The sequence below is a fragment of the Lactuca sativa genome, chromosome 4 (assembly GCF_002870075.4).
Source record: "Lactuca sativa cultivar Salinas chromosome 4, Lsat_Salinas_v11, whole genome shotgun sequence".
NCBI classification, from domain to species: Eukaryota; Viridiplantae; Streptophyta; class Magnoliopsida; order Asterales; family Asteraceae; genus Lactuca; species Lactuca sativa.
The window spans coordinates 99,164,642-99,173,754 of NC_056626.2; positions in this window are offsets into that span (position 1 = coordinate 99,164,642).

Consider the following 9,113-nt stretch of genomic DNA (forward strand, 5'->3'; position numbering starts at 1 on the left):
GTATCTCATTGGAACGGAGTGATCTGGTTCAGGAAGAGGGGAAAGCTGGGACCCCGATATATTGGCCCGCTCCGAGTGATTGCGTGGGTAGGCAGGGTAGTCTACTAGTTGGAGTTACCGGCAGAGTTGGGCCAGATTCATGACACTTTCCACGTATCGCAGCTGAGGAAGTGTATAGCCGACGAGTTGGCAGTGGTACCATTAGAGGATCTTCCGGTGGATGCGAGCATGATATATGTTGAGAGACTGGTGGCGATTAGGGATCAGAAGATCATGGTTTTGAGGAACAAGGAAGTGCCCTTGGTGCAGGTCCGGTGGCAGCATCGGAAAGGGTCAGAGTTGACTTGGGAGCCGCAGCGAGAGATGCGCGAGCAACATCCAAAGTTGTTTGTAGAGTAAGACTTTGAGGACGAAGTCTGATTCTAGTGGGGGGAAATTGTAACATCCGGGTTCCCAGATATATTTTTTTATTCATTCATTTTGGGGTTTGTGGAGGGACTCGGCGAGTTGGTGCTTAGACTCGCCGAGTAGGGTCGCAAATTTTATCCGGATTAATGACCAGACTTGACGAGTTCAGGGGTGGACTCAGCGAGTCTGCGCTCTTTATTGAAACCCTAATTTCTTGGGTTTGGGACCTATTTAAAGGCCCTTATGGTTGTCAGTTGCGGCTACCAAACCCCAGAGAGAAACCCTAACAGAGCTAGAGCATTTGTGAGGGAAAAGAGGCCATTTTGATCCTTGTGTTGGTGTTATTGCAAGAAGAAGGTGACCTGGGCAAGAGGGGCTGAAGAGGATGCTATTCTGTGAAGTTTAGAGCCAGAGACATCATTCTTGAGGTATTGATTCGACCCTTCTTCAGTCTTGGTGATTATCTTTAGAGTTAGGGTTTTCTAGACCCTTTAGAGACTAGATTTGGTGAACATTTGGCCCCTTCCTGTGTTAAGGCTTTGGATCTGGATCCAAAGAGGTCCAAAGACCTTAACCCTGTGAGCTTTATGTGTATCAATGGAAGGAATGAGACTAGGATGTCATATTAGGGGTTATTTCTTCGAATACAGCTCTTGAGCCCTTGCATGAGCACCAAGATCGGAACTTTACATGATTAACATGCTTGGGAAGGCCAGATCTATAGATTGGAGGAACGGATCTGACCTCAGGAGGTCAATTCAGTTTGAGCAGGGCATGAACTCATCGAGCCCAAGGGCTGACTCGACGAGTAGGGCTAGCGTTTTCTCGATAATCACACAGTTGGTGACTCGCTGAGTTGGGGAACGATTCAGTGGGTCGGAAGGGAACTAGAGGACTTGGTCCAAGACTGGACTCGCCGAGTTGGGACGAGTTGTCCCGCGATTCGCGATCAGTGTTGATTTGATGAGTGGAGGGTTGACTCAGTGAGTCAAGGGAGGACCAGGAGTGTGAAGTACACGCATGGACTCGCCGAGTCACATTGGTGCACTCGACGAGTTTGGTCAAGGTTGACAGTTGACTTCGTTGACTTTGGGGGTTTAATCAATGATTGGACATTTGAGTCAAGAGAGGGGTAAAATGGTCTTTTACTCTTCTGTGGGTGCCAAGAGAGGGTTGAGTCTAGTCTCGAGAGTTATATTCATGAGAGTATTTGCCTTATGTGTTAGGCGGTGGCGAGTTTGAGATTCAAGTGTGAGGATATCTGCTTTCTTCTTGCCAGGTGAGTCTTCTCACTATACTTTACCTAGAGTGGTAACAGAGTTATGTGACAGAGTTATTGTATGCTATCTATGTGATGTGTGGCACCGCATTATTTCTATGTGATTTATGTTGTGTGTATATCAGAGTTAGAACCAGAAAGTCCACAGAGCTAGGACCAGAGGGTCCGCAGCGTTAGGGCCTAAGGGCCCACAGAGTTATAGCCTCGAGTGGCTAATATATGTTATATGTGGTATTTTTAGAATTATGTGCCAGTGTATTTGTATGCAATTTATGTGTTGAGATTTATTGTGATATGTGATATTTATGATTTAGAGTTCTCAGAGTTAGGACCTTTGGGTCCATAGAGTTAGGGCCAGAGAGCCCACAGAGAGTTGGGACTGGAGGGTCCCACTGAGAGACACTGACCAGAGGGTCAACAGAGATTATAGCCTCAAGTGGCTAATATGTGTTAGAGTGGTATTTTGGGGAACTCACTAAGCTTCATGCTTACAGTGTTTTGTGTTATGTGTTTCAGGTTTTCTCCGGATCATGGGACGACACCGGCTCGATTGTACACACCAGAGAAAGAGTTTGTTTTTGGGGATCCTGGTTTATTAATTGATTGAACAAAAGAGTCATGTATTGTAATTTAAACAGAAAAATGAGATTTTTGTGAAAAGTGTTAAAGAGATAAGCGATTTTAAATGAAAATTTTGTTTTGAAAATTTCGGTGTTACAAGTTGGTATCAGATCCTTCGTTTGAGGGATTCGGATGCACCTTCGGGTAAATCTGGACTCAAACTGAGGGAGTAAGAAAGGTTTTCAAAGAAATGATTTCCTAAAAGTGAATAAGAGTTCAAAGAGAAAGCGAGAAAGAGCAGTGGTACAATCAGCCAGAGCCCGAACAGTGATTTCCCAAAATACCCTTACTTTTGTGTTATGAGATATTTATGATGCACTTTATGAGATATTATGCATGCTAGATACAGGCTAGGTACTTCATATCTTAGGACTAGAGTGGCCTGATTTTTGATGCCACAGCCTAGGAGTTGCTGTTATATGTGATGTGCTTTTGAGTATGTGATGAGTGAGAATATTCAGTTGGAATCCTTTTAGGGGATTTGAGTAGAGGAGTAATCTTGGAGAGATGCCTAGATGAGTACCGTGGTGCTTATCGAAAGAATAGTTAGATCCCGCGAGGGGTAGAGTTGCAGAGTTCGGTGGTACTTTCGAGGATGAGCAGAGCAAGCGGAGTTATCACCCAAAGTGAGTTCTATGTATTCTTCAATGCCCGAATGCTGCTCGCTTCGTGCTTTCTGGAACTCTCGATGATGGGAGTCAACTACCAAGTGAATATGATGATATTCAGGAGGTAGATGGCTGGCATCATTAGGAGCTCTTCAGCAACTGATGGCAGAGAAGTGGGAGGACCAAGGAAGAACCTAGGGAGTAACCTTAGCCAGATGAGTACGCTGGCGGAGTAGAGCATTTCGCTGAGGAGCGAGCACGCGTGGAGGAATTAGTGAACGAGAAGGTTGAGCAGCTACTTAGGAGCTATGGGATGGTCCGTGTGGAAAGTATGGGTAGATATGGCAGGTAGTATGGGCCCGTACTACCGAAAGCAGAGGACCCATACTCGATATAGGTAGTATTCTGAAGGTTCTAAGTAGCAAATTGAGGAATGATGTTATGGTTTGAGTACCATACATCGGAGCATATTGAGGAGTGATGTTATGGTTCGAGTACCATACATCGGAGCAGATTGAGGAGTGATGTTATGGTTCGAGTACCATACATCGGAGCAGATTGAGGAGGGATGTTATGGTTCGAGTACCATACATCGGAGCAGATTGAGGAGCGATGTTATGGTTCGAGTACCATACATCGGAGCAGATTGAGGCGTGATGTTATGGTTAGAGTACCATACATCGGAGCAGATTGAGGAGTGATGTTATGGTTCGAGTACCATATATTGTAGCAGATGGAGAAGCGATGTCATGGGCTGAGTACCATGGTTCTTAACAAAGGATGCTTGTGATTCTTCGGTTGTCCGGTCAGGATTGATTGCTGGAGGGGTTTGGGGCAGCGCCCCAAAACCTCACCGAATTTTGCATGTGGGAACATAATGGAAAATTCAATTTTTTGAGGGTGATTATGGTAAAACTAACGAAACTCGTTAGTTTTTGGTAACCCTAATCCGGATTAATATTACTTGCTTTCAAAGCAACTAATGACGGCCCAACCCTAATGAAACCCTAATCGTGTTTAGTATATAAAGAACTCTTCCTTTCCAGAAGGCAGAAGTTCTTTTTAGCTCTCGTTTTTCATCACACATTCACAAAACCCTTTAGCATAATAGCTTACGTTTTCTGTGCCTAGAAACGCAGGTGTCCACTTGGATTATCCTAGGATGAATTTCTTGTAACCCAGACATAGGATAGAAACATCAGTTCGGAAAGTGATATCACGATCCAAGCTGGTATTCAGATCTCCACCGCAAACCCTAATTTTCCCAACATCGTCGTGGGGGAATGGGTAGTTCACCCGATGGTGTAAAAGCTCTTGTTGGCGGTCATCCAAAGAAAATTAAATGTGGCTCCTATTCTCTCTTCCATGTTCCTTACCGTGAATAATGGAACCTTTCAATCTTAACCATCATCACTATTTCTACCCACCACCATATTTTCCCACAAAAACCCAAATAAAAATGTATTTGAAAATTTCTGAAAACTAGATTTAAAACAACGAACAAAAAAACTACAGGTACCAATAACATTAATCAATGGTCCATGAGGCTATCAAGATATTACAAGTAGCATTGCCATGAGTAACATTCAACCTCTGGTTTACAATTTTGTAATATTACAATTTTATAATTCGGTGCATTCTAGGTTTAGGAAGAACATTCCCACAAACAGTATGCACAAAATTTTTCTCTAAAGACAAAACAAGTGCAATTCATAAGCCATAACAATGTGGCAACTGCATCTTCTGAACAGCTAGCCTATCACAGCGATGTAATCATCTACCGAAGCACAACGTATTTTATAGAGAGTCGAACTGGTTTTTATATATTGAGCAGCAGTCGGCGATAAAAAAAAAAAAATAATAAATACATAAAAAGCAAAAGAAACAGAGTAGACCATGAGGAAGAAGGAGACGAGATATGTTGTTTCATTTTTACATTTTCTTAATAAAAAAAAAAATACGTGTCTACATCTATTTAGCATCTTTTGGTAAATACTTTTCAAAGTGCGCTAAAATATTTTTTTATGCTTACCATGTTTTAGTAAAAAACTCTTTCAATCACCAATCAGATTTACACTTGGTGCAATCTACAACCACCCTCTTGTTCATTGCGCACATAAATACACTATATATCCCGCAACTTATAACGAGTCATCCATCTCACATAAAGGTCGAAAATACAATCTTTTGATTGGGCATCTTGATGTAATCTCAATGTTTCTGATTTTCATATAATTTCTCAATCATGTACCTAAAAATGTCACTAGCAACTTTCTAGTGTCATCTTAATAAAATAATCTTTGCCTTTATAGGGATATGTGAATTACAGAGGACTACACAAAACATTAATGGAATATAATTGGCATTAGCAATCAATCATGGGAAAACAAATAAACAGGACTTAACTGAGTTTTGACAACTTGATACAACTTTGAATCTTGATTATGAAATCTTGTTACAAATCAAAGGGTAGAGCTTTATTATTCTTTTGAGTTTGATAAATTTTTCTTTTGGCATTTGTTCTTGATCCATTTGATCCCATTCGTTGTTCCACTCTTCAGTTTCTTGGCTCCTTCTTTCGCTACTGAATTAGCTCTACCAAATGTTGTTGAGCCTTTCTTGTTGGTATCGTTGTCCTTCTTTATATCAACCTTTTCTTCTTCAATGGCGCCGATCCCACCTGCACCCCATTGATCTGCCCAGCTTGGTGCGTCACTAGCCATGGCTTATATATGATCCTAGTCTTTATTAGATGAAAAAAAAAATCATTAGCAACTTTTAACATATAAGATGCATATAATTAGCAAGAAACATGTTATCTTTTTAAGGTTTTATCGGATAAAAGAAGATCAAATACCATAAAAAATATCAATATTTTTACCCACAAAGGAAAATAACTTCCCAATTATTTGTATCAGATAAAAGAGAACAAATAATTTCGAAACGACTATCTTTTTTTTTTCGGAAACAAATACACCTATTGAGAGACCCACAAAGGAAACTGACTTCACACCTCATTCACAACATTAAATATGAGGTAAAAAAAAGCATAGGACAACAATCCTTTTATTCAAATACACGTAAGGAGACAGTGAGAGGGAGAACTACATGTATATCTATTCCAAAATTATTCATTTACAACAAATACAATAACCAGTAAGCTTATCACACATACATATACAGTAATCTTATCACACATATATATACACCTAAGGGAGGAGATAATTATATGTGGAGATATCTTCCAACATGATTAATCACAAGAAAGATATCAAAATATCATTACCAGCAATTATAACTTACACATACATGCTTAGAAGGTACCGGGAGAGAGAGAGAGAGAGAGAGAGAGAGAGAGAGAGAGAGAGAGAGAGAGAGAGAGAGAGAGAGAGAGAGAGAGAGAGGAAACTTAAGAAATGAGTTTGTGGGGGATATCAACGAGAGGTTTGTGCAGCAAAGTTATTTATTTTTATATAAAATAAGTAGAATAAAGAAAAAGAAAAGGAAAAGGAAAAGGAAAGGAAAAGGGGAAAGGAGGGGCATGTGGGTAGCTAGGCTGTCCAAGAAAAGATGCCAACTCTCTCTTTGTGAGTGTTGTGTTACCATCAAATGAAGCAATGCCCTATTGGCATTTATTTGATTTGTTTTATTTTTATAGGGAAATCTCGTAATAGTCCCTATATTTTGGACTTATCGATAAAAAAATCTCATCCGATTTTTGTTTTTGCAATTTAATCATTCACACGAGTAAACATTTGTAAAAGAACTCTGGCTAGTGTCGGTTTTAAGGCTATCCGGTGTGGTGAATGGAAGACGTGTGGGAGGCTGACATGGAGCCCCCCAAGACGCGTGAACACTGGCCTTGGTGCATTGATTGTGGCGTGGATGCGAAGACGGATGTATAAAGATGATTTGATTGGCCGTTTGACTTTTTCGACCGTTGGGGGGAGCGTGGGACTATTTTCGACCGTTTATATATAAAAAATTAAAAATTTAATCATTCAATTACTAATAAATTTCTCTATATATAACATTCGTTTTACATTTCAAACACACACACTCTTTCAACACAAACACACATATTCAACAAAAAAGTATTCCTTCCTCACAAATTTCTATGGATCCAAATCAAAATACTTCACCAACCCCAAACACTCAAAATGATCCATTAGCAAATCTTAGTTATATGCGATTGATAACATATCCAATCCAACAAAAACCCCTGTTTAACAATTTTTCATACCACCCACATTCCTACCAACAACATCAACCACCACAATTCAATCAATCCCGATTTCAAGCCTTTCAACAACAAGCTTCTTCGCAATTTCAACCTCAAACTTCTCAACGTCAACAACCTTCACAAATATCTCAAGTTTCATTATCTCAATTTCAACCTATAAACCTCGACAATGAAGACGACGACGAACGGGTTGTAGAGCACAACCATGTCGTAGAAGGCAAAAAAAATCAAAAGATCCAAGGAAAAAGAAAATTACGCAATGGACCGAAAAGGAAGAGGAAACATTAGCTAAAGCTTGAATTTTCATATCAGGATGTCAGCAACGCACAAACGAGTCAGAGTTTTTGGAAACGTGTTTTAGACCACTTCCACACATTATTAGGAAGGCAAACGAGCCGGACATACGACTTGGTCAATACAAAATGGCGTGACTTTCGAGCGGCTTGCATCAAATTTAACGACGTATTTGACAATCTTAAAAATATGCATAGAAGTGGCAGCAACGATTTCAACATTTTATCAACCGTGTTATACCAATTCAAAATTACCAATAATGGTAAACCGTTTGTCAACCAAAAAGCGTGGGAAGATTGTCATTGTAACATTCCAAAAATATGGTCCCAAAAATTTCATTTTTATATTAACTAAAACGATACTCCAAAACATTATCCATACAACCCAAATGAAAATAAGTATATCAACATCGTAACAATCAGAGTGATATCTCAAAAACGGAATCCATGTGGTGTGTGCGATGCAGTGAACCCAAGCTCATCCCATTCGAACCAGAAGTACCTGAAACATAAACTGAAAACCGTAAGCGCAAATCTTAGTGAGTTACCTAAGATACCGCATACCAAACATATAACACATAACGGGCCACGCCCAAATAGTATAACGAGCCCCGCCCTAACTCGCATAATGGGCCCTACCCTAACTCGTATAACGGGCCCCGCTCAATGAGTATAACGGTCCCCGCCCAGTAAGCATACAATCACATACAAATACTAATGCCACACAGAAAATGAGTATTCTAACAAAACAGATCATGGGTCGGCATTGGTGTCATCGACCCCGCTATACATGGTGAGGAAACTCACATCGACAGCTGAATCTCACTAAAAAAATCATGGGTTGCTGGTGCAATGAATCCCCGAGCTAAACAATACCAAAACAACACCTAATTAACATTTGGGTTCCAATTCATAACCATAAATCCATACTTGGGGTAAAAAGACAATTTTACCCCTAACCTAGCTTGGTCTCAAACCAAGGACCAAACTCGCAATCTAAAAGGCCCAAAAGCCCAATAATTAACCAAGTCCTAATTATGGCCCAATTTTCCAAATTGGGCCTAAACCCCTTACATGAGCCTTAGCCTAAATCCCAACCATTTTCCTAGTCCAAAACACTTGCACTCAGATGACCCAATAAGAACTCAAACTCCAAAGACCAAAAAGGAAGCCCAAACTCGAAGCCCGAAATGAAAAATTCTACCTGACTGAATATGTGGGACGTACTTAACTGTACGTTAAGTGTACGCACTATTTGGCTTGTACGATGCGCGTACACACTTGCACGTCCAATGTACTCATCCATTAAGCCAAACTCTTCATTAAGCTCTTAATGCTTAAGTCCACAAGTCCAAACCACAGATCTGAGTCCTAATAAGTGTCTAGAACCATAAATTCACAGACTTGGTGACTTTGCATGCCCCAAAAAAACGCAACATTAAGATATAGCATTATACTCTCACCAAATGGACATAACCTCATGCATTGTTGATTCTAAACCTTATATGTGACAACTTTTTGATTCTAAAACCTCAAAAACACCAAGAGTGGCAACTTATAGCTCCTAGAGTGGTATCAAAACACTAGATCTCGTTCTTGGGGCAAAAAGGGGCCAAAACTCACATATAATAGATCGGAGCCATAAGTAAACAAGTTCATAG